The following is a 25,138-nucleotide window of genomic DNA, read 5'->3' as shown; positions in this document are numbered from 1 at the left end:
TGTTTTCAACCAATGAATGTCAGATACATGAAAATACAATTTGAACAAAAATATAACCTTCAAAACAAAAATACTTTTAAATAAAAGGCATTTTTTGGAGAATCACACTATGTTATGGTTTTTGGGTTTTATTATTAGCCAGTTAAACATTTATAACAGTAACTTTTTCTGCAACTAGCAAGACAAATTAATTATGAAACTTGACGCTTGCTTACCCGCTTGAACAGTTTGTCATAGAATGCTATGACACTGACAGTGACGTTCTTAGTGCTGTGAGTTGTAAATATGCCAAATTTCATTGCGTTTGGCACACAAACTTAGCACAAAGACATACAGACATTTTCTCATTCATTTATATATGTATATATATAAAATTTTATTTCCTAGTGACATTATTGAAATTTTAAATAACTAAAATGTCTGGAAAAATGAGCACTTACATCATATTTACTACTTTAATCTCAAATATTTAATCACAAAGCTAAGGAACTAGTAAAACTAGGAGACTATTACTTAGAATTGGGAAAAAAAATTTTAGAATCATTCTACCAAAATAAGTGAACATAAAAATATTTAGAGGAAAGCTGTTCAATGTTTCAAAAGTTATAGTTTAAAGCAAAATGCAGATATTTTAAGTTCAAAGTGAGCTTTTGCAGCTATTTTTGTATAAAAACTTTTATATTACTACTTATTTACAAAAAATTAATTAATGTGCATCAGATATAAAGACAAGTAAAGTAGATATTGCAGTTTGAAAGTTTCATACTTTGTATTTTATACGGGTTTTTATGTACAAATAGGTTTAACTGAACATATTTACATTTTATGTACGAGTTTGAATTTAGCAATTTTTACTGTACTATGATCATTTTAAGTACTTAAAGAGTTTTTCCAGGGTGTGTAGCCAAATCTTTCAAAAATAAGTAAAAAAAGTACTTTTTAAGGACTCAAAAAATATTTTTAAGCACTATATACATTAACAAAATGAGAAATAATTTTAAAAGACTTTACATGATCATTACTTTTCCCCTAATCTCATAAAGATAGATCCCATATCTTGTCAAGATAGGAACACAAATCCCCAACTTTCTTCCGGTGTGGTATTCTAAATAATATAATCATGCAGTACCAGCTATTTTACAATACCTAGACACATTAATAGCCGCAGACATGTTAAAATAGCTGCAGCTGTTTGAAAATTAAAAGGGTGCATAAAAACTATAACTTTACTGTGTATCATGCATATATACTGTCAGTTTATTACTTTATATAGAAGCTCACCTGATTTTGATGTACTTTAATTTAGGACAAAATAAACATATGCCAAACATTTAAATGGTTTAATAATATCTGACCGTTACTGAATAAAAATTATCCATTTAAAATTATACATTTAAAATTATACATTTAGTCAGTATTTGAAAATGGACTTATAAGTTTAGAAGTCGAACAAAAAGTTTTTATAATAAAAATTCTGGGTTAGTCAATTTTTAAATAAACTTTTCTTTTAAAGGTCGATATTTTTCGCAAAATAAGCTTATTTTATCTGGACAATACATGGTTTTTATAATTTTATGTTGGATTATTTTCTTAATATTTTATTTATAATGATATGAATGATTATCTTGACTTGAAAAGTAATAGATTGCATGCGAGAAAAAATAAATTAAAACATAGGGAAACAGAATATGTCATACAATACAGGCTTTATAGTGGGCTAAAGAAAAATTAAAGAAAAAATAAGGACACTTTTTAGAACAGCAGACATATGCCAGACTACTTTTAAAAAAGACAAAAGGCAAACTAAAAAAAACATATAATTTGTTCTACTGAAATATATTAAACATAAAAAAATAATTTATTGATTTTTTTAAATGATTAATTTGATTTTCTGTGTTTTATGCTTGTTTTAAAATGGAAAATTTTTCATGATATTTCAGAATCAATAAAACTCAAGAGTTAATGACTCATATCAGACAGGTAGAATTCAAACATATATAGCTAACATTTCAGATAATTCTCATCAAGAATAATATAACAGTATCAGTAAAATAAATAGAAATAACTATTTTAATGGTAACCAAAAACCAAACGCAAATCGAAAAAAAAACAAAAAAACTGAAGGGTAAAGTTGATGCTCTAATAAAAAAAAAAGTTGAGCTAGTGGAAAGCATTAGGACTACTAAGACTTGAAAGAAAATTGCCAAACAATTGTTTATTCCTTGTAATTGTTTATATGCAGTGATCAAAGCTAAAGGTGATGCTAAAAAATAAGTAATTTTTTTTTCTCGTTTTATAAATGACTTGTAGTATTTATAAAAAAATATTTTAATATTTTGGACCACATCAATTCTTATTCTTATGTTATGTTGTTATTATTTCATTAAAAAATAAATTGTGCAATAAGTTCACGTTATTTTTTTAATTTTTTCAATGTTTAAAAATAACATATATCTATATGTTATTTATTGACCCTCACCGGTGTATGTCGACAATCACAGATATGCTTTGGTGAATGTCTGAAATATTTATCACATTCGATATTCTAACCCTACACTGATGTTTTTTTAAGGTCAAGTATCATTGCCCGGTATATATTTGCCCAATACTCCAAACACTTATGTTTCTTATAATCTATCGTAAGTATTAAAATATAGAATAAATATAAATTTATCAAATAAATATTATAATATTAACGAATAAATTAATATAAAATTGGATATAACAAATATTTCGGACTTTTATCAAAGCGACTATGTGATTGTTGACATTCACCGGTGAGAGTCAAAAATAAGAGTATTTAGCAAATATTTCGGACATACACCTAGTGACTACGTGATTGTTGACATTCACCGACCGGTGAGAGTCGACATTTTCCAGATTTCGGTCATTCACCGTAACATATATATATATAATACATTCTTTATATAGTTGTGAACTCAGATTTAAAGAAACAAAACTGGAAATTACATACATGAAATTCATACATTGGAATTAATTAAGATTAAGTACTTGTATAAATACAACAAAAAATTTGTTTTCCAGGGTATAATTGTTTTATTATGAGTCATTTAATAAAAGAAACAACAAATATCACAATTTTGACCATAATAGGTAATAAAAATTATTAGTGCAAATGAAGAAGCCACTTTTTAATAAAACTTTTTTTCAATAGCCAATTTTGTGACTTTAACTATTTGGTTTATGTAAATGTTAAACTAAAGACTAGTTTGTTTTTTTTATTCATAAATTTTTTTTTTGGTGTCAACATTTCTAAAACAGAGAAAGGAAATCATATTTTATTATTTTTAAAAAATGTAAAGTTTTAATATTTTAAAAAATTTAAATTTAATTAAAAAAATAATTTTTTTCATAGTTTAGCTATGCTACTTGCCATAAAATGCCCTGAAAATCTGAAAAATTATCACACAATTTAGCTCTCTAGGTTAACTCTCTATCTAGCAATTTATAAATTGCAAAAAATTTGTAAATTTTCAAAAATGTTTAACTTATTCAAATTATTGACCTTAATTTTTTTATTGAATGATTGGTGTAGAAATACCCATTATCTTTTCTCAAGAGTATGTAGAAAATCTGCTACAAAATTAATTTTATTTAAAAGCAGGCAATATAAGTTATATATACATGGAACATGTGGAATATATTAAAGAACTAAAATATATTCACAAATAAATCTGTTTCCTGAGTTATAACTTAATTAAAAAAGAAAAATTATTAAATTTTGCAAAAGAATTTTGAAAAATTCATTAAATGCTTTAATAAAAAAATGTATACTAAAAACAAACAATATTAAACAACAAAAAACAAGTTTTATTTCTTCTAGAATTCATAATTTAAATAGTTAAAACTAAACTATTTTATTTATGCAAATGCTAATATAACTGAAAAACTGATTTTTATGAATTAAAATTTTTTTTTTAAATGTGTGTTATACATTTTGTAAGTTGCATAGTAAGAAATTAAAGTTATTTTGATATTAGTAACTATATTAAATTTAACTAAATTTATTTGCAAAAAGCATAAGACATTAAAAAAAATTTTCTTGCCAGAAGAGATTCAGAATATCAAAATTGTACTATGTTAAGAGAATTTTAGCAGAGTTTAAAATGAAGATTTTATTTTGCTCATTTTTCAGGTACACACAGAGTATCACTTAAGATTTCAGGAGACAAATTTTATTTTAATTCCTTAGATTTAATTACAATTTTTTAAATAAAGATTTAACCCCTAGCAAGTTTATCAATAATTATGATCACATTGAATGAATAAATATTCAAATTGTCATGAGGCAGTAGAATAAAGAATTGTTCAATATTTGTACTACTTTAACTAATATTTAATGTTTCCCTGTATTTGATCTTGCTTAACACAATTATTTAAATGCATTACATTAATATTTCATGAAAATGTTATATTGACTTATTGAAAAAAGGTAGCATGCTTATAAAATAATGAAAAGTAATGGAATCTTATTGAACTGTAAAAAACTTAGTAGAAGGGTTAAATCTTGTTTATATTGATGCTTTATAATGAGCAGGAAAACTGTGTCTCCAAATTCAAACATGTCAAAAATGAAAAGAGTAATTTTTCTCAATTCTTTTCTTTAACTTGTCCATGCTAAAGCAATATTTTTTATTTGTCTTATTTTTTAATTATTATTATTTCATGTTAAACTGCGCTTAAAAATACTAAATGAGTAAAAAAAAAATGCATCAATTACACTTTGTATTTAAATTATATTTTTAAGAAAATAATACAAATGAGATATCATGACTGTTCCTTTGTCTCCAAAATGGAATTCTGAACTTTTAAGTAATTTATTACATTAATCAAGAATTCTATAGATGAATGCAAATCTAATCTGATTTAGTATAATTTTTACTTGATTTAAGTATACATGATTCATATTCATAGATTAATTTGAGTACTTTGTTCTACACATCATTTTGAATATATCCCCAATATTTGTGTATAAATTATCCCAAATACATAAAGTGGCAATAAAACTCAATTGGTGGCTTTAGATGAATAAAATAAAATTCCCGGGCTATAAAGAGCATTCTCTTTTAAAGAATATTAAAGTTTAATTGCAGTGGTAAATAAGCTTTTATGGTATATAAGCTTTACTTAATCTTTAAAACTCCATGTGTTACTTTATTGAGTGTAATTAATGTCCCCCCAGCTTTCTTCAATAAATTGCAAGTGAGTAAAAAAAAACATTCAATTTGTACAAACTATATAATAACTTACTTTTATAGCAATCTTTTTTCAATGCATAATTACTGAAATAATTACATTAGGACTGTAATTTTTTAATAACTTGAAAAACTTTTCATGTGCTTAATATGTTTTAATTTTTATAATGCAATTACATATGTTGTTTCTATTTTGTCAGATTTTAAAAAGGATTAAAATAAAAATGTAATTGTTTGACAATAAGAACATAGTCAGTAAGTAAAAGAATGCAAAATTTTAAAATGAAAGAACAAATTTATGGCTGTTAAAAATATTATTAATTGAGAAAACATTAAAAAAAATTAATTAAAAGTGTTCAGATAATTATGAATACATTATTTCTTGTGTCCCACAGATAGTTTTGATTTAAACTGTGAGCTTTGTTAAAAACAAATAAACTGAATAGCTAAAATATATATATATATCCAAAATTAAATGTATTTATTTTCATAATTTTTATTGGAAGTTTGCTCAATATATATTTCTTTCTTTTTTGCACCAAAACAAATTCAGAATATATGCTTAAAAAGTTTCAATTATAGTTTTAACTAGATTAAGATCTAAATGATGTAATTTCAATTAGGATCTTTTAGTTAGCTCTATTTATAAAAAATGATTAATATTACAGATTTTTTATTTTTACACATAATAAACAAAGATTCAGCTCTTTTTAAAAAAGAAAAACAATTTCTACATGATATAGAAGTTAGCAATTTCAGCATTAGTAATTTGTTGATATTTTTTTAACGATACAGTAACCTCCCGATTATTTACTGAATTGAGTGACCCCTGAAGCGCGGATAAGCAAGTTTGAGGATAATCTGTTATCAATTTTATAACTGATAAGGGTTCCAAGAATGTGTTGACTAAATAAATGACCATGAGGATAATTCATTCCCAGTCATCAAATAAAGGCAAGATGGAAAAAGTTTGCTATTAATATTATTGCTTTGAATAGCAACAATACCATTCAGGAGAAGAAACTGCTTTGATGGAATCTATTCATTGAAATTTGAACTTCATCCTGTATTTGTAGTTCCACAACTGTAAATCATGACTCACATTGTTTTGCTCTTTCTCACCATTTTCAATGCTCCTTATTACTAATTTATTGCACCTGAAGCTGCAATGTTTCAGTGTAGACCTATTATTTGATTAATTGCGAACATCTGGACTACAAACACGAATCTTTGCTATCTGCGAATCTTTGCGAATCTATGTTGCTCTCAAAACTCTTGAAATAGTTTCATCTCTATGAATTTATTAGTTTTCAATTCTAAACGTTATGTTGTTTGTCCTTGTGAAAAAAAGGTGAAGCGCTGATGATCCGTATTCTCTACCTGGGGATAATCGGAAGTTTACTGTAAATCAATTGTATGAATATGGGTAGTGAAATCAACATCAAGAATAAAAGTGCCAAAAGTGAAGAACAAACGTGGCATAAATAAAAAGATTACACAAAGCATGCGTATTTATCAAAACTCAATCAAGAGTTAACTCGTAAGCTTCTAAGTTAACACATAAATAGGAAGAATCCACAATGCGCTAGCTAGTTTGAAAAAAAAAGAGTAGTAAGAATTGTTAGGAAAAAAAATAAGCTAGGCCCTTTAAGAATAAGTTAAATTGACATTAATGTCCTATCCTTATAAAAATCGACGCAAATACCTGAATAGTTAATTAAAGGTATGACTTGTTACAGTCCCGAAGAATGGCATTGAAAAGGCCTGAGACATAATTGCCAAATGAACTTTCCACATCATCGCAAGATCTAGGACTGCACTGAGTGAAAATTTTTGGCGCTGGAAAAATCAGCTAGAAAAATGAACTTAAGAGTGAATGTGGAGAAAACAAAATATATGTATTGTGGTACAATGGAAACCATCCCTAAATTGTTTAAAATAGATTCTTTTAAATTTGAATCTGTAAAAAGTTTTATTTATCTAGGATCAGAAATAAACTATCAAAATGACATTAATCCTGAAATCAGAAAAAGAATAATTGCAGCCAATCGCTGCTTCTGTGGTTTAAGATCATTATTGAAATCTCACTTAATAAAAAGAAAGACAAAGATTTTACTTTATAAGGTATTAATGTTTCGGAGACATGGACTTTAACGAAAAGGGAAGAGAAGTTCGAAAGAAAGGTTCTACAAACCATCTTTGGCGCTATCCTCGATAACAACTGGAGAAAAAGATATAATTTTGAAATATATAAGATCTTAATAGCTGATATCATTAAATCGATTAAACTAAGTAGAATGAGATGGGCCGGGCATGTAGTGAGAATGAGCCGAGAACGAACAGCATTAAGAGTTTTTAATGCAACCCCCTTCAATAAAAGGCCAAGAGGAAGTCCCAAAAAGAGATGGAAAGACTGTGTGGATGAGGATTTTGCCATCCTAAAAGTAAAGAACTGGAAATCAATTGCTGGGAGAAGGGCAGAATGGGAAAAGCTTCTGAGGAAGGCCCAGGCTCACAAAGGGCTGTCATGCCAATTCTGATGATGAACTTTATTCCAAATATCCTGAAACTCCAACAGATAGTATGGAATAAAGCAAATAAATCAGTGTTAGGTTTGCAAGTACTCACTTGGAAAATGATTTTAATTTATAAACATTATGCTTTACTTTCATCAAAAGTACACATTTTATTGAAGAAATAATAATAATAATAGGAATTGGTATTCAAGAATATATTGTAATAAATTCAAAAATATTTTTTTCACTTTTAAGAAAAAATATGTGATCAGTGATTGCGATTATTTACGATAGCAATTTGTAATCAAGTACTTAGTAATACAGATTCAAAAACATTCTTATTTTTTTTATAATAAATTGTTTAGACAATAAAGTAAAAGTATATTTTACTGTGTGTTTAGGTGTTGTGGATAGTGTAGAAGAAAATGATAGAGATAAGATTATCGTTTATGGGTTGCTTGGATGAAAATGTTTACTGGTTGTAGGCACAAAATATACGACAAATTTTCAGAAATTGAAATGAACTGTCATTTACATATTTTCCAAGCAATATTATTTATTTTCTTAAAAATATTCAATAACTTCTCAAAAAAATATCTTTTAAAATATTTTCTATGTTTTTTTAATAAATTATTTATTGATAAGAAAAAAAGTCAATTATTTTTTTTTGTGTGTTTTAAAAGCATTTAAGTGAGAAAACAGTATTTACATTTTCTCATGCAATGGCAATTTAAAACTTTAACTAAATTTTTGTTTTAAAAGTTCTTTATTGCTAGTCATTGATTTGTATACTTCAGTCAACGATTTTAATGTAAAAATTATCAACATTTAGTTAATTATGATATGAATTCCTAATTGACTGAGAATGACCCATATAGGGTAGATGAGTGGAATAAAGATGCAAAGAGTGAACCCACATTATATTGCAAAATATGAAAACATTTGCAGAAGTAAATTAAATGATGAATTTTATATAATCAATTAAAAAATTGTTTTGTACCAGATAACAGTAACTCCTGTATATGTTATTAAAAGGAGCAAATGATGGGCTGAATAAAGTTCAGCAACAAGGGCTATACTACATGGAATTTAATATATAAAGTTTTTGTATGTAATAATGTAGTACAATTTTATAAAAGTAATTGAATGAATTTCAAAAAAAAAATATTCAAGTGTACTTAATACAGGATTCCCACTCTTTTAAGAAAGCAAAAATAAAGGACCCTAAAAATAATAGGATTGTTTATCATCGAATATGCATATATACCACCAGTGACAGTGCCAATTATTTACCTTTCTTGAAAAAGAAAATTAATCAATTAAAAAAACAATAAAAGACAACTTTATTATAATGCAAGTCCTGCTAAAATTGTATTAACTAACAGGGCTCGTCAAAGTGGGACTGGGCAATTTTTGCAGACCCAGATCGGATTTAAAAAAAACAAAAACATTTTCAGACTGTTAAGGGTTAACGATATCTATGAAACTAATCAGTATTCCATCTTTAATAAATTCATTGAAATTGAATTATAAAATTAAATGGGGAAATCAAGAATTGCAATATTTTTTTCTTCATATATTTAAAAAAATAGAGGAAGTTGAGAAAAAATTATTACAACAAGTTTTTATATTGTGGTTTCTAGAAAATAGCTGCCTACTTGTTAAAAATAAAAAGAGGAACACAAAGTTAATCGTGGGAAATTATGACAAAAAGTGAAAACAAAATATCAAAAACTAAACTATTGATATAAAAATATAAAATTATAAATGTTTCATGCTGAAAAAACTTTTTTGAGCAAACAGTTTTAATTAAATTACTTACAAATAAAGAATATCACACATTTATAGTAATTAATTCAAGAAAAATCTTACTTCTTACATGAATCATAATTCCATTTTTATTCCAGTGAAATTTTAAAATCCAGTGAATATGAATCGTGAAATTGGATTTTAAAATTGTTTAAATATGAATCCTGATATTGGATTTTAAAAATGCGAAAATACAAATTATACAATGAATTTTTAAATCGCGTAAATAGGGATCATGATGCCTAACTTTTAAATCAGCTAAATATCAAAATTGATGATTGATATTAAAATTGTGCGAATAAGAATCGTGATATTAGCAGATTCCGATGGAGTTCCTAATATTCAAAATGGCGAAAGTAAGTGAAATCAAATTAGCAGAAGAATCATAAATGTCTCGCCAATGTGATTTAGCAATAGTTTCAAAATCTCGTCGGATTATAAAGTTTTGATTCGCGAAGTCCGCTAACCAATGGTCTAACAGAATTCTGTGATATTCGCGGAAAAATCACATGCCCTGCTTCTCGTTTTTAGACCTGCCCTGGGTTGAAAGAAAATAAAGTATAAGGAGTGAAAAGGCACTAGAATGACAAAAAATCAGAACATTTTGGCCTAAACCCGTAGTTTCGGAGCAAAGCTAAAAAATCAGAACAAACACGATTTAATCGGAACAGTTGGCAACTAAGCTAGACATGCATCACATATTTAGTTGCGGGCCAATCTCGCTAAATACTCATTTACACCCAAAATATTCTTTCTTTTACATTAATAAAATGTTTCAATTATAAGGGTATATATTAAAAGAATTAATATTATGCATGATAGTAGTTTTCTTAATAGATCGTGGCAAATTAAGTCTTATTTCAAGTAAAAACAGACAATGTTGGTATTTAAGCACCTTAAATCATTCACTTTTTTTCATTTTGCTTAACTTTTTTTTTAAAAATTTATTGAAATAAATATTTTTATGAAAATTTTTATAGAACAAAAACACAATTATGTTCAAAAGATTTATAATTTTCAAACCAATGTTTTTTATTAGTTTTCAGTGAAACTTATAAATGAAAGGTTCTAAAACCATTTTTAAGGGTATCAACACATTCCTTAGGCAGAAAATTGATATGGTTACTTAATTAATAAATACTGATAAATTATTTAATTTCTAAAAAAAATTTATAGACATTTACTTGTAATATTTTTTATTATCCTCTATCATTCTTAATATTACTCTCTACTATTATCATGATTTGATATTTTATTTTTACTGTAAATTAACAGTTAGAACAAAACAGTATTCTTTTATTATTAATGGCATTCTCTTATCCTACAATATCACCTTATCAGGTAATGTTTATGGTACCTCAACTTTTATAATGAGGATTACATAAAATTATTTCCAGCCAAAACTGTCATTAGGAATTAACTTTACATAATATCACTAAACAATCTCATGAAAAACATTAACTAATTTTAAAGTAACCAAAAGTTGAATAGAAATTTTAAAAGAAGAAGAAACATTTTAAGTTGCAATGTTAACTAAATAAAATGATTATCAAAATCTAAATTAGAATTTTATTCTAATCGACATTTATAACAAAAAGTTTGGGATAGATTCTAGACAAAATGAAGAATATTTTAATGAAAGAACCAGTATATGAATGAAATATGCCTCCTCCCTTGCCTGTAGTCCTCTCAGACACACCCTTTCTTGTCTCTCTTAAATGCTCCACCATAGTATAATTCTAGGTGATAAAAGATCAACTTTTTGTTTTAAAAAATTTGAACTGAAAAAATTGTTCCCATCAACTATAGTGATGCTGAAAAATAGAATATTTTTAAAAACCTTGTAGCAAAATAAACTACTTTTAAGAGCCCTTATTTTCCAAAATAAAAATTAAGCAGTTTTTAAGGACTTTTAAGGAGTGTGGGAACCCTGTAATGAGGAGGTCACCCAAGTCTGCACAATACTTGGGTTATCTGTATATGTGATAAAGAAATTTACAAGCTTTATATAATTTAGAACTTACTGTAGAGGTATTCAGAGTATTCTTCATCCTCTCCCAGGCAAAGTTGATCATCTTTTTCCAGCAAAAAAATTTCATTAAAGGTGAATTACTGCAAGAAGCAGCACAGTGAAGATGGGTCCTACAAGTAATTAATATTATGATATAAAGATTGATAAGTATAAGAGAGATTCAAAAAATCAAAACAAATTAAAAACCATGAAAATAATACACAGGCATCAAAACTATGATGGAGCATTATATTTGGTTAAAAGCACATTACAGAAAAATTACAGAAAAAAACATTACAAATAGGTATAAAAAAATTTTAAAACACATATACCTGAATTTTAAAAAATAAAAAGAGCAGTAAAAAAATTGTCACGCTGATTTTTCTTAAGTACTTTTTAAGCCCTTTCTCATAGGCTGATTTAAATATTTCACACTTTTGCAACGTTTGTTTTTGTAATGTTTTCTGCATGGTACTTTGCATTAAAGATGTTTTAATGTAACTGTACACAATTGTGCACTCTAATTGAAACTTGCATACAATTTTTAATTTGTAGCATGTATTTTTTATTTATTTTTTTTAGTTCCATATTTTACTTAACATCATTTACTAGCATGAGTCACTGCAAGTTTACAAACTTAGTGAAATATTTTACTGAAACTTACACATGATATTCAAACTATTTAAAATATTCAAACAAATGTTACAGAATTAAAAAATGTCATCAAGCTCTCTGTTAGTAAGCTCTGTTAGTAAACCCCTCTCTAAAAAGTATTTAAGAGAAATTTTAAAAAATATTTTAAATGTTTCTTTGAATAACAGTTTAAGAATCTACCAGTTATTTAACATTCAACTAAAATTTACTGCAAACATAGAAAATAAGAAACTTTTGATAAATGTGAAACTTTACAGCCTGCTGGTAAATATATATATTCAAATATTAAAGTGTCAATATAAAAAGGACATTCTTAGTGAAAAGAAAAAGGAATAGCAAATCTAAAAACATTATTAGAGGTCAATGTATTAAGAATCTTATTTTAAGAATCTTGAGAAAATTATATATATCAAAAACTATGGTTCTATATTCATCAAAATACTATATAATTTTTTAATAACCATATTAAGAAAAATATATGACCATATTAAGGAAAATGTATGTGACCATATTAAGAAAAATACATGAACTTTTAATTTAAGAAATAACAAATAAATAACCTTTTCAAAACCTGAAAGATAAATAAAAGTCTTCAAAACATACGTTAGCAATCCCAACTTCTAAGTTAACTCTTGTTAAATTTTAGATAAAAGTTAGAAAAAATATTTCACTTGATAGAAATATTTATTATAAACAAATTATTGTCAAAATGTACAAGATTAAATAAATAAGTTTACTTACAGTATAAAATAAAAATTTTCAACAACATCTAAGGAATAAATGAATTTTTGAAATAAAATTAAAAGTTTTTAGTAACACAAACTACAAGATATATTTCAAAGTAATAAAAGAAAACAAAAACAACAAAGTAATTCAAATAGCAGTACTGAATTGCTTATCCACATACACAAAAGAAATACTTAGAAAATAAAACAGACAAAATCTAAAAATATTTAAATTATACAACAAAAAAAATATCCTTATAATAAATACCATTCTTGAATTTGCAAAAAAACTATATAATTGCTCAAAAATATCTTTCTGAGACAAACTAAAAAGCGTAGTAGAGTTTTAAAGCAGTCTTATAGATATGTTATCAGTTCATAATATACCAAACAAAATTAATTTAATTCTATTCAAAGAGAATGCTTGCAATTTCAATTGGGATTTTTAGTCTAACCCAGAAAAAGTAAGCAAATATTATTGTTTAGTTCTCACAAGCGATTGCATGCAAACAAGTTTGTATCTAACAAGGGTGGAACACATCTCAAAAATTCCTATTAAAACAAAATTAAGCTCTAAATTAAGGAGCATGTGGTTAAGATAGGGCGCAAATGAAACGTGCGATTAAATTTCAGAATAGCCAGGACACGCTATTGGTCGAAAATGACATCACAATTTGTGGGAAGGGAGATGGTGTGTATTGCTTGCATGAGGCAATTTTGAAAAATTGCTGAAAACTTTTCCTTAAAACAAGTTTTTTTTTAAATTTTCCTTATTTTTATTTAACTATTATAATTGATTTCATTTCAGTTTCAAGAAATACAACCTCATTATTTTCAAACGCGTATTTTAGTTTATATTAAAACTAAGTTAATATTGGTTTAGTTAATTTTTTTTTTCGTGGTGTAATAGTGGTGTCTACTAGTGAGGTCAGGAGTTCAATTTAAATTTCTTTATCTAAAAAGGTTAATAACTATTTAATAAGCTTTATTCAATTTATAAATTATAATTTTTTTAAAATCAAACTTAATTCTTTTCAAAAATTTAATTTTTAAGACAAAAATTAATAATTTTTTTTTAATCAAAATATTTCCATTATTTTTTAACTATTTTTTAACATTATTTTTTCATCATTTTAAAATAAATTTTAAATTACAAAATTTTTTAACTTAATTTTGTAATTTAAAAAAAATAACAAAAATTTTTTTAACTTAAATTATGCATTTTTTAATTAATCCATATATTTTAATAAGATAAAATTAAACAGGTACTGATATTTTTTATTTTTAAAATAATTTATAAATTGATTAAACATGTTAAATAGTTCATTTTTAGAAAAGAAAGTTGAAGATAATAAATATTCTATTAAAACCCGAACCATTCAACAGAAAATGGAAAGTCTAAATGCTACACCACAACTGCAGGTGAGCTACAAAGTTTTTCTTAATTTAAAGGTAAATGAACTGAAAGTTTAAAAAGTAATATTTTGCCTTTGGGGCATTTCCTTGTAAAACATGCACAATCTACAAAACTTTTTACATTAGGCATTTTTGTGTGCCATAGTTGTAAAATTATTTTTGAATTATTTGCTTTATACTTTTACCCTATCTTGAAAATAAGTGAATATGAATTATCAATCAAATGTAAAATAGTACTTACAATTAAAGCAAAATTTATATATACATAATAAAATAACAATTCGGAAGCTATAATATGATGCAATTTTTCATCAATTAAAAATACTTAAGAAAATTGGAGTAATTTTAAACTATGTACAAATTGAGCAATCAACTATGAATTTAAGAAATTATGAAGATAAAAAATTTATGAAGGAACAGTCTCAATTATAAGTGAATTAAACTCAAAGCAATAACTCCTATCTTAACTGCATGAATCAATTCAATTAGATGTATTTTGCAGTTTCATTATCAATATTTTATATGTTTACAGAAACTGAGAAAACGCTAATCATGACAAAAACATTAATAAAAATTCTATAAAATTAAAGTTATTTTTAATTCTACTTATTTCCCACCTTAATTCCCAAAGAAAAGGAAGAATTGCCTAATATCCAATCCTTATATTAAATCCAAATTCATAAATGATAAAAAAGTTAAATTAAGTTAACACAATGATTATATTTAAACTTTGAAAAAAATACTGCATACCGAACGGTAACTAAAGCCATGTACAGAAACAAAAATTGTCTGCTAAAAATTCTGGCTTTCTAAATATCAAAGTGAAAGATAATCCAACAAGAAAAAGTCAGAGGGAAAAATTATGTATTCCCTTTTCACCTTCAAGAATTTACTCATTGGAGCTTTTTAAAAATTACATTGGTGCAAATTTTTTTACCATTTCATACTTATGACTAATAAATTAAATACATCAGAAATTACCAGATTTTCAAATTGGAATAAAACTTTAATTTTCACACGTAAGCAAATTAAATAAAAAGTTGCAAAAACCACACACATTAAAAATAGTGCATGGTTAAAACAAGACTAATATTAGACATGGTTTTGTTGAAGATCTCCTTTTCCCTGTTGGTTATCCCACACCCTACTTTTATTTTGATATCCAATCACAGGAGAGGGGTAGATACGGATAAGGGGCTTTTTCCAAATTTAAATCAGACTCCCATTTAACAGACCTTGAACTATTTTTATAGTAAAAAAAAAACTACGAAAGAAAGGGGAGTGTTTTTATAATTTTTATATTAGCTTTTATTAGTTGTATATAATACTTGTTTAAAACAAAGTTAATATCTTTTATTAGAATTTTATCCTTAAATTAAATTAGTACTGTAAAGAAGAAAAAAAATCAGAGGGTGACTCCTGACTCATGAAAAAAGGTTTATATCCTGACTCATGAAAAAAGGTTTGAAATATGCTTAATTTTGCTGATAAGGGAGGTGTTTGAAATTGCCAAAAATATGCTTAGATAATATTTGAATGACTTCTAATTTAAAGTAATGATAATGTGATAATGGTAGGGAAATGCTTAAACTAATTTGCCCAAATAATGTAACAGTAAAAGGATCAAATATGAACATCAAAATAGATTCAATAAAAATATGTTAAAATTGTTAAATAATGTTGAGCTTTACCAAGAAGCTATAAACTTGGAAAAACAGTTATCAATTGTTTACATTACATTATTTGGAAATAACTGTAAAAGGATAAATAGAATGCAAATAATCAAGGTTCAGCTTATTAGAAACTTCATAAGTCTGAAAAAAGGTAATTTAAAAATTTTTTAAAAATTAATTCAACAATATGAAACTTTTAACAATAATGATATAACGTAACTAATAATTCAAAGATACATAAGTGTTGGAAGAGCTTGAAAATGTTCTTTAAGACACACTAAACTAATCATTTTTTATATTATTGATAGGAAAAAGCAAAATCTTATCTCCAATAACTATAATTTTTCAATGGCATTGAAAAACATTCTAAAAATGCAACATTTAGTTATTTTGTTAGAAGAAATTCATTAACAGTATATTTTAATACCAGTGTTCTCTTTAACTCTTTTGTGAAGGGCAACCCTTCCAGCAAACCCTTTGATCCCAATAAATGTACCCTCTTTACCCTTTTTATAAAAATAAGACTCTCTCTCTTACAAATATTAACTTTTTATTCAGATTCCATTTTGAAAAACATCAATTCATTGTTTTAATAACAATTACACATTGGTAAAATTATGTGTTTATAGGTTAAATTCAGATTACTTTTACAAACATTTATTTTGTTTGGTCTATTCTCAACTGGTCAATATTCTATAATATAAGTATCTTTTTAGGGAGAGGTCGGGGAGGAGCATATTAATAAATTTTTTAAGTAATTTTAAATTTTAAAACTAATTTCTAAATATTTTTTTTCAAAAAATGCACATTTTAAAGTTTATTTTCTTATAATTTATAGTTAAAATTATTAAAAAACGCTCTCAAGCTGTTTATCAAATAATCATTTTTTGTTAGTTTACTTTTAATTGAAAAAAAAATATGCACAGAGATTGTCTGTTAGCATGCCTTTGATTATTTTTATTAACAACAATCTCTTCTCAGATTTCAGATCAAAATAAATTTTTCAGAAAATCAATTAAAAAAATTAGGTTCTTCAACACATTTTCAGAAGCTTAAAGTGCTGAACAAAGTTTAATGGGAATTACTGAGAATTTTAGAATAATCAAGTATTGTTAAAATCTATATTCTACCAAAAAAGGCATTGCAGATTTTTATTTTTCAGTATACTTTCATCTGATTAAGCAAAGAGAAAATAGCATGCGTAAAACTAATAGCATTTTTTTAACTTTTTTAGTTTATATGACACATGCACCTTGATTTCTATTTTTATTATTTTTAAGATAAATTTGTGATTGTTCTCATCTAACTAAAGAATAATTCGGTGATTGAATGTGCTTAAAAGCTAAACTTTTTTTCTGAGGCTCTCCTCTAAAAAAAGTTCCTCTGCTTAAGATTTTTTAGGACAAATTTGTTGCATGAAAAATTTTTTAAAAAAAGTTTAAAATAATAAGGTATAAATTTTTTTAACTTTTCAGAGTTTTATGCAAACTTTATTATAATTATTTATTTTTATAAACAAAAAAAAATTTCAAGCATAAAATAGGTTTTTAAATAATATATACCGTCACTGAGAATGAAGAAAAATAAGACAATTTGATAAAGATTACAAAAATTGCAGCAATTAAAAGTTTACATATTTCATAGTTATTATTTTATATTTATTAAGAGTTTTTTCGATTCAAATTTAGCCAAACACTGCGTGGGTATAGATGTGGTCGGATAAATACCCAGTAAGTATGGTATTTATAAATGGGTATTTACCTCTGCCTTGGGGTAGTACCCTAAATCAAGGCTTTTAAAACTTTTTGTCATTTTTAAAATATCTAATCATCATTTGCCTTGCTTATAGTGCTGGCAATAACATAACATTTTTAATTTCAAAAAATGAACACTAAAGTATATTAATTCCAGGAAAAATATTTCAAAAAACTATAAATACCTAGCAGAGGAGCTGAATTGTCACAATAAAAAGCAATGTAAAAAGGTATTGTGCAATATCACAAAGTAGACTTTATGTTAAGTGATTTATGTGAAGGTTGAGCGCTTTTCAAGAAAAAATCATTTTTTTTAAGAAAATGGCATTAACTGGATAAAATAGAAGAAATTTATATGCATAGGGGATGAGTTTAAACTTTCTTAACTGCGTTCATTTCTATTAATTCCATAAATATAATATTTATATTAAATGACTAAACTAAAACAGGAAAATTCCTTCGGAAAATTTTTAAAAAAAATAACTATATAACTATTTTATTTAAAATAAATGCTTTTTTTAATGTAATTTTAAAATCAGTTGATATTTTGCACAAATATTTTTTTCTACATATTATGAGAAAAAATAAAGATGATTTTTTAAAAAATTCCTTGATATTTTAATGAAATTAAAAATAAAAATAAATCATTTTTTCAAAAAATATTAAAGTAAACAATTTAATTTTTATATTTTGTCAAGTATGAGCAAAACAAATCTTTAAAATACAAGACAATTTCGACAATTAAACAAGACAATTTAGACAGTGGTTAATTTATCTGTGTTCATAGATTTAATTTTCATTACTATTACGAATATTCACTTTGTTAAAATTATTTTCATACGGTAAAATTTGTATAAGTATCTCTTTTTCCGAAAGGGGTATATTAATGACCTTTTTTTAAGCGATTTTAACGCTATTTTTTAAATAAATACTTTATTTTAAAAAAATGCATCATTAAATGCTTATTTTCTAATAATTTTCTGTTCAAGTTATAGAAAAAAGCTTTCAAGCTGTTTATTAAAAAACAGTTTTTTTAGTTTTACTTTTTTTTTTCACAACTTAATGTAGATCGGAGTTTGATTGCATAGTATTCATATGCAGAGAAATTTTTGTATGATTTTCTAAAATAAAATACTTAAAATCTGAAAAATATTTTACATTTCAAAAATATATTTCTAAGATGAGAAACATTGGGAATTATGAATCAAAATGTGAACTTCAGGATGATTAAACCATAGTCACTCTCAAATAAAAACTAAAATACAATGATTTTTACAGTACACAGATATGGCCTGAAATTACTTTATTATTTAAGCTAGTTAATAAAGATTCATTTTATGCCTCCAAAAAAAACCAAAAAGAAACGGGCATAAATCGAAACAATCAGTACTTTCCCACATCACCGAGTGAATTCAACTTGACCCTGAACTCAGAACAAAAGTACCCTTACGTCAAAGAAAGTGTTAGAAGTAAAATAAAATAAACAAGAACAAAATTAAAAAGAAAAACAATTCATAAGGATCTGATATTCTCTATCCGAATTAGAGCACTCGGGTTTCGGTTTAAAGTGTGCGCGCATACACAAGTCATAACGTGGGTATGACATGAAGTCCGCATGAATGATTACATAGCAAACTCCCCATTTTTCGTGAAATGCATGGGATCCACCAGATATCACTGAAGGGAGAAAAAAAAATTAGGAAAAAAAAGCACTTTTTAAAAACGCCACCTGAAAAAAGCACCTTTAAAAGCTTTTAAAAACGAAATCCCCAAAAAAGCACCTTTAAGTACTTTTTACAAATGCTATGCACCCTGAGTGTTGCATTAAAATGATAAATAAAGCATAAAATCAATGTTACTTTAAAAAAGTAGTGTAAAAAGGAGTGTAATGTTGTAAAGTAAATCATTTAAATTAAAATTGGTGCATTTTGAAGAAATGTTTTTTCTTTCTTCAATGCGATAGGATAAACTGTATTAAATGAAAAAGATCCTCAATTATCATGAGAATAAAATTCAAATTTATAAAATTTGTTGTTTGAATAAGTGATATAATAAAAACTATAAAATTTCGTTTTTAATTTATCCATAAAATTATTTCATTAAAACAAATTTGCCTTTTTTTTCTTTTTCTTAAGAAAAAACTTTCAAAATTATATTTAGCTTTTATCTGTATTGAATCTGTGTTTATTAAAATAATAAGAATAATTATTCATCAAAAGTCAGCCACATTTGAGAAATTTCAAAATTTTATTTTAGTCAAAAGAAATAATGATCTATGCAATATAACTTTAATGTTTGTTATAAAATTATTTGTCAAACTTTCAAATACTAGTGAAAAATTTGTACTTTTTATGGAGCACAATCATTTCTGTAATATAATCAAAGTATAAAAATTGAATGTAAAAATTAAGTTTATTGTTATAATTATTAACTAACCATTAGATCAGCTGATAGCTTCTTGTTTTTGACTATCAATGATACCACCATTAATTCTTTCATGTTTGCAATCTTCAGCTTCCAAAAAGAGATGTCCAACATTTTCATCTTCTAGATAAGAAAGAAAAAAATATTTTAAATTGAGTGCATGAATAAGCATAGTTATTAACATGAAAAGAAATACAATCTGATTTTTGACACCTAGATAGAAAAGAAAATTTTTTTTAAAATTAAGTACATAAATAAGCGTAGTTGTCAACGAAAAGAAAAACAATCTGAAGATTTTACAAAAATGTACATTTCTTACCAACTCTCGAATCATATAGCTATTTTTTTATGCACTTCAAAATTTTATAATAACGCTCACTTTAAAATCAACTTATAGAATGTACCAATTAAATTAAGGAATAATTTTTTTAATTTAAACTAATTACCGCTAAAAAATTTATTTAGTGATAAAATTAAAAACTTTGTATATTTTGGGTGCCCTAAACGTAAAGCAAATATTTTAAAATAATGCTCTTTTTTATGATGGGCGCCCTTTTTTAGCGGCTCTTTCCAGTTTCTAGTGCCCTGCCCTTTTTAAGGTCTAGAATGAACAATTACTTAGTATCTTAATATAAAAGTTACAGAACAATTAAATAAAGATAATATTTCAATTAAAGATAGCAATTGGAATTCTGAGAAATAATAATGATTAAAAACATCAGAACATTTCAGATTAACAAAGCTAAGTATTACAGAATACACACAAATTTATCTAGAAAAAAAAAATAAACAAATCAACTGGTTCCTTGAATGTTTAGCACTGTCTTAAACTAGCAAATGAATTATTTCATTTTGTTATCTTTCAGGATTGAGTAAATTTCTTGTTTACATCGTTACAGAACAACATAAGAAATATTTAGCACACCAAGCTTGCACCATTTATAATATCCTACACAATTCGGTAATTTCCCCCCAAATAAAACTTCAAAATAAAAGAGAGCAGTTATAATAAATTTAAACTAAAACTAGCTCAAAAATAACAATTGGACAATCAACCTAAATAAAGCAAAAATCAAAATACTATTTTGATTTGATGATATCCATATACGCCCCATCCCTGCAGATAATTTCATTTCTCGATGTGTTTCCTGGATAACCTGGGTCTTGGCGAATTTAGTTGGCGTCACAGATCAGATTACGAATATATCTCTGTATAATTTAAACTGCTACTTGAAACGACCGAAATAAGAATATATAAAAAAGCTCCTTTACTTAAAAACTAATTATGTTAGGCTTAATTGACATGTTTACATAATTTCACGAACATACACATAAATTAAATTCATTAGCGTATTGAAAATTCATGATCAACAATGCAATCACAAGAAACAAGCACAAGAACTTTCAGACAAGTCAATATCAGCAGGGCAATTACAATTTAGTTAAGTTTCAAAAACCTTTTCTTATTTTTGTCAAATTTTTTAATTTAAAAATACTGTTTTGGTTATTATAATCAATCAAAGATAAAGGCAAATTCAAATGCTGCAATTAAAAAAATTGTTGGCTTATAACAAATTTCGAAAGATAGTGCGAAAATATTTTCACGCTTTTAGCTTACTTATTTTCTATGACGTTTTTAGATTTTTTTTTGCTTTTAGTTGTATATCAAAATCGTCCCGCGTCCCGCAGTGGACTGATCGTTAAGACACGGTTCCCAGCAGATCACCGAAGTCAAGCATCACTGGCTACGGTCAGTGTGCGGGTGGGTGACCACTTGGATCAGTCTGCGTAGGGACCGAGGGTGTGCGGTATTGGTCCTCGTTAAACTGTGCTACCATAAAGTGCTCGACTTCGCGCGCAGGTCGTCGAGCTACCGAAGCGGGGGTGCCATCCCCTCCGCAGAGGATCAAAATTGTGATGGCATGTCTTCGGATCATCCTCCGGGATGTTTCCCAGACCGTCGCCAATAGCCCATTGTGCAGCTCTAGTGCGACGTAACTTAACAACAACAACAACAACAACAAAATCGTCCCGCAGTGGACTGATGGTTAAGACACGGTTCCAATTTGTTATAAGCCAACAATTAAAAAAATTGTTGGCTTATAACAAATTTCGAAAGATAGTGCGAAAATATTTTCACGCTTTTAGCTTACTTATTTTCTATGACGTTTTTAGATTTTTTTTTGCTTTTAGTTGTATATCAAAATCGTCCCGCGTCCCGCAGTGGACTGATCGTTAAGACACGGTTCCCAGCAGATCACCGAAGTCAAGCATCACTGGCTACGGTCAGTGTGTGGGTGGGTGACCACTTAGATCAGTTTGCGCAGAAACCGAGGGTGTGCGGTATTGATCCTCCTTAAACTGTGCTACAGTAAAGTACTCGACTTCGCGTGCAGGTCGTTGGGCTACCGAAGCGGGGGGCCATCCCCTCTGCACAGGATCAAAATTGTGATGGCATGTCTTCGGATCATCCTCAGGGATGCTTCCCAGACCGTCGCCAATAGCCCATTGTGCAGCTCTAGTGCGACGTAAATGAACTACAACAACAACAATATATCAAAATCATTAGTTCATTTACGCAGTAGAGCTGCACAATGGGCTATTGGTGACGGTCTGGGAAGCATCCCTGAGGATGATCCGAAGACATGCCATCTGCGGAGGGGATGGCACCCCCGCTTCGGTAGCCTGACGACCTGTCCGTGAAGTCGAGCACTTTACGGCAGAACAGTTTAACGAGGACTAATATCACACACCCTCGGACCCTACGCAGACAGAACCAAGTGGTCCTCCACCCGCACACTGGCAGCAGCCAGTGAAGCTTGACATCGGTGATCTGCTGGAAACCGTCTCTTAACTATCACTACAGGACTTAGATTCTTTATTTTTATTCTAGAATGCAAATTTTATAAAAAGTAAGATAACGGTGCTCAGCAGACTATTAGGTAAACATCTTAAAAAAAGATCAGAAATTAGAATAAATCGTTTGATTCTAGGGGTGGAAGTTGCGGGGTCGAATCCCGCTTTCACCTTGGTTTTTTCTTCGCTATGTCCTTCTCTGTATTTTATTTTATAACCGTCGTTGAACAGCGAACGCCATTAGGGTTTACGACCACTAATGTTCGACACCGTAGCCTTGTAATTTTGAACCCAATCCGAAAGACAAGGGAACTCCTGAATCAATGATTGGGGAGAAATTTGCCATCGTGAAAGACTTTTTGAAGCAAATAGTCGGTATTTGCGTTATATGGAGAAGAGCACCTTCCACGGTTAGCCTGACTGCAAGCGAATAGTTTAGCCCGTGACCTGTCTTTCACTGAGGATATTTATTGTCGGTGCGAGCCAGGTGCGGAATTCGGATGGACCAGCTATCATTGGGGTCGAACCCGTGTCACCTTCTTGGAAGGCAAGTGCTCTATCCTCTCAGCCACCCTTCTCAATATTATAGCCGTCGTTGAACAGCCAATCCAATTCTTTGGCTTCTTTACGTCTATGAACGCTCAACTCCTTAGCTATGTAATTTTTTACCCAATCCAGATGACAGGGAAACTCATGGATCAAATATTGGGAGAAATTTTGTCTCCGTGGCGGACTCTTTTTAAGAAACTAACCAGCAGTAGAGTTGCATGGACAGGAAAACCGCGAAAACATCCCATGATCAGCCTGACGGCAAGGGGACTCTAACCCATGATTCGTCTACCACAGAGGACCTTCTCTGTATTTTATTGTATTTTAAAACAGTCGTAGAGCAGTTACCCCAATTTTTTTGGGTTCTTGACTACCAATGTGCTGCAATGTAATGTAACTAACTCAGTAGTTTTCTAATTTTTAATCAAATCCAGAAGACAAGGGAACTCCTATGACAAGTATTGGGAGATATTTGTCTTCGTGGAGGACTTTTTAATAGAACTAAGCCGCATTTGCCTTAGAGAGGAAAACCACGAAAACCTCCCATGGTTAGCCTGACGACAAGGGGACCCATGATCCGTCTACCACTCAGGATATTTTACATCAGTACTGTAGTTGGTGCAAACCGGGTGCTGAATCCCCTGAGCCACCATGCTCCATCTTCTCTGTATTGTGCTATCTGTCTCTCTATTTGACAAATGTTTTTAATGTTATAGGGGATATTTCCGTATCTTCATCTGTCATGCCAATCAAGATCTCGAAGGTGCCAAATTGATTTTAAATGTGAAAAATTTAAAAAAATAATAATAACGCGCAGATTTTTGCTCAAGAGTGACTTTGAGTTACACCCTTGCAGAGGGTCTGCCACCGCTGCTTCGTTAGCCCGATAACGCGCACCCTTGGTGTCTACGCATTCTGATCAGAATGGTCACAAATTCACTTACAGACCGAAGTGATCTTGAACTGTGTCTTTACGATCATTCCACTGCGAAAAAAAAAAATGTTTCTAGAAAATGTCCATTTAGAAATACCGATTTTAATAATTTCATCAATATTTCGTCCACATACATAAAATAAACAGTAATCCAAAAAAATTCCAACACTTTATTCATAACACGAGGGTGGAAAGTTAAGATAATATGTTTAATATTTTTTAGAATATGTTTATATGTTATATTTTTTAGAATATGTTTAGAATATGTTTATATGATAATATGTTTAATATTTTTTAGTGTCAAAAAATAAATTGTAAATCTATATCGCTTACACTAATCAAATAGTTACGTTTAATGTTAAGCTACTAAGTACTATTAATATTGAGTTCTAGTACGTAAAAATCTTATCATTGAATCCAAAATTATTCAGGATGTTAGCTTTTTTATTTCGTTCGCTACGCATCGCATACTTTTAAATGAACTTTACTTCGAAATCCAATAAGTCTTAATCGTTCTTTAGGATTGCTTTTTTTAAAAAAATGCATATTTCTGCTGCTAATCTAAAACTCAACCATAAATTATACGTTCTCTTAGGAACGT

General features: G+C 27.6%; 1 long non-coding RNA gene across 22 annotated transcripts in view; it reads right to left on the bottom strand.

Moving 5' to 3' along the window:
• The window catches only part of LOC147809966 (uncharacterized), a 39,750-nt gene extending 17,518 nt beyond the window's left edge, over positions 1–22,232 (bottom strand). For 11 of the 22 annotated variants that reach the window (XR_015433957.1, XR_015433953.1, XR_015433964.1 and 8 more), the window contains exons 1-3: positions 21,255–21,627; positions 20,211–20,321; positions 11,566–11,683 (exon numbers count right to left, since the gene is read on the bottom strand). This is a non-coding gene — a long non-coding RNA (uncharacterized LOC147809966). Of the gene's footprint in view, positions 1–11,565; positions 11,684–20,210; positions 20,322–21,254; positions 21,790–21,816 lie in introns of those variants that run through there. The other 11 variants (XR_015433946.1, XR_015433960.1, XR_015433955.1 and 8 more) reach the window with 9 other exon arrangements.
• Between the last annotated feature and the right edge of the window lie 2,906 nt (positions 22,233–25,138).

Source organism: Parasteatoda tepidariorum, chromosome 5, assembly GCF_982258835.1.
Source record: "Parasteatoda tepidariorum strain Cologne lab strain chromosome 5, Ptep-v5.0, whole genome shotgun sequence".
Taxonomy (NCBI): Eukaryota; Metazoa; Arthropoda; class Arachnida; order Araneae; family Theridiidae; genus Parasteatoda; species Parasteatoda tepidariorum.
This window is presented reverse-complemented; position numbering and strand designations above follow the sequence as displayed.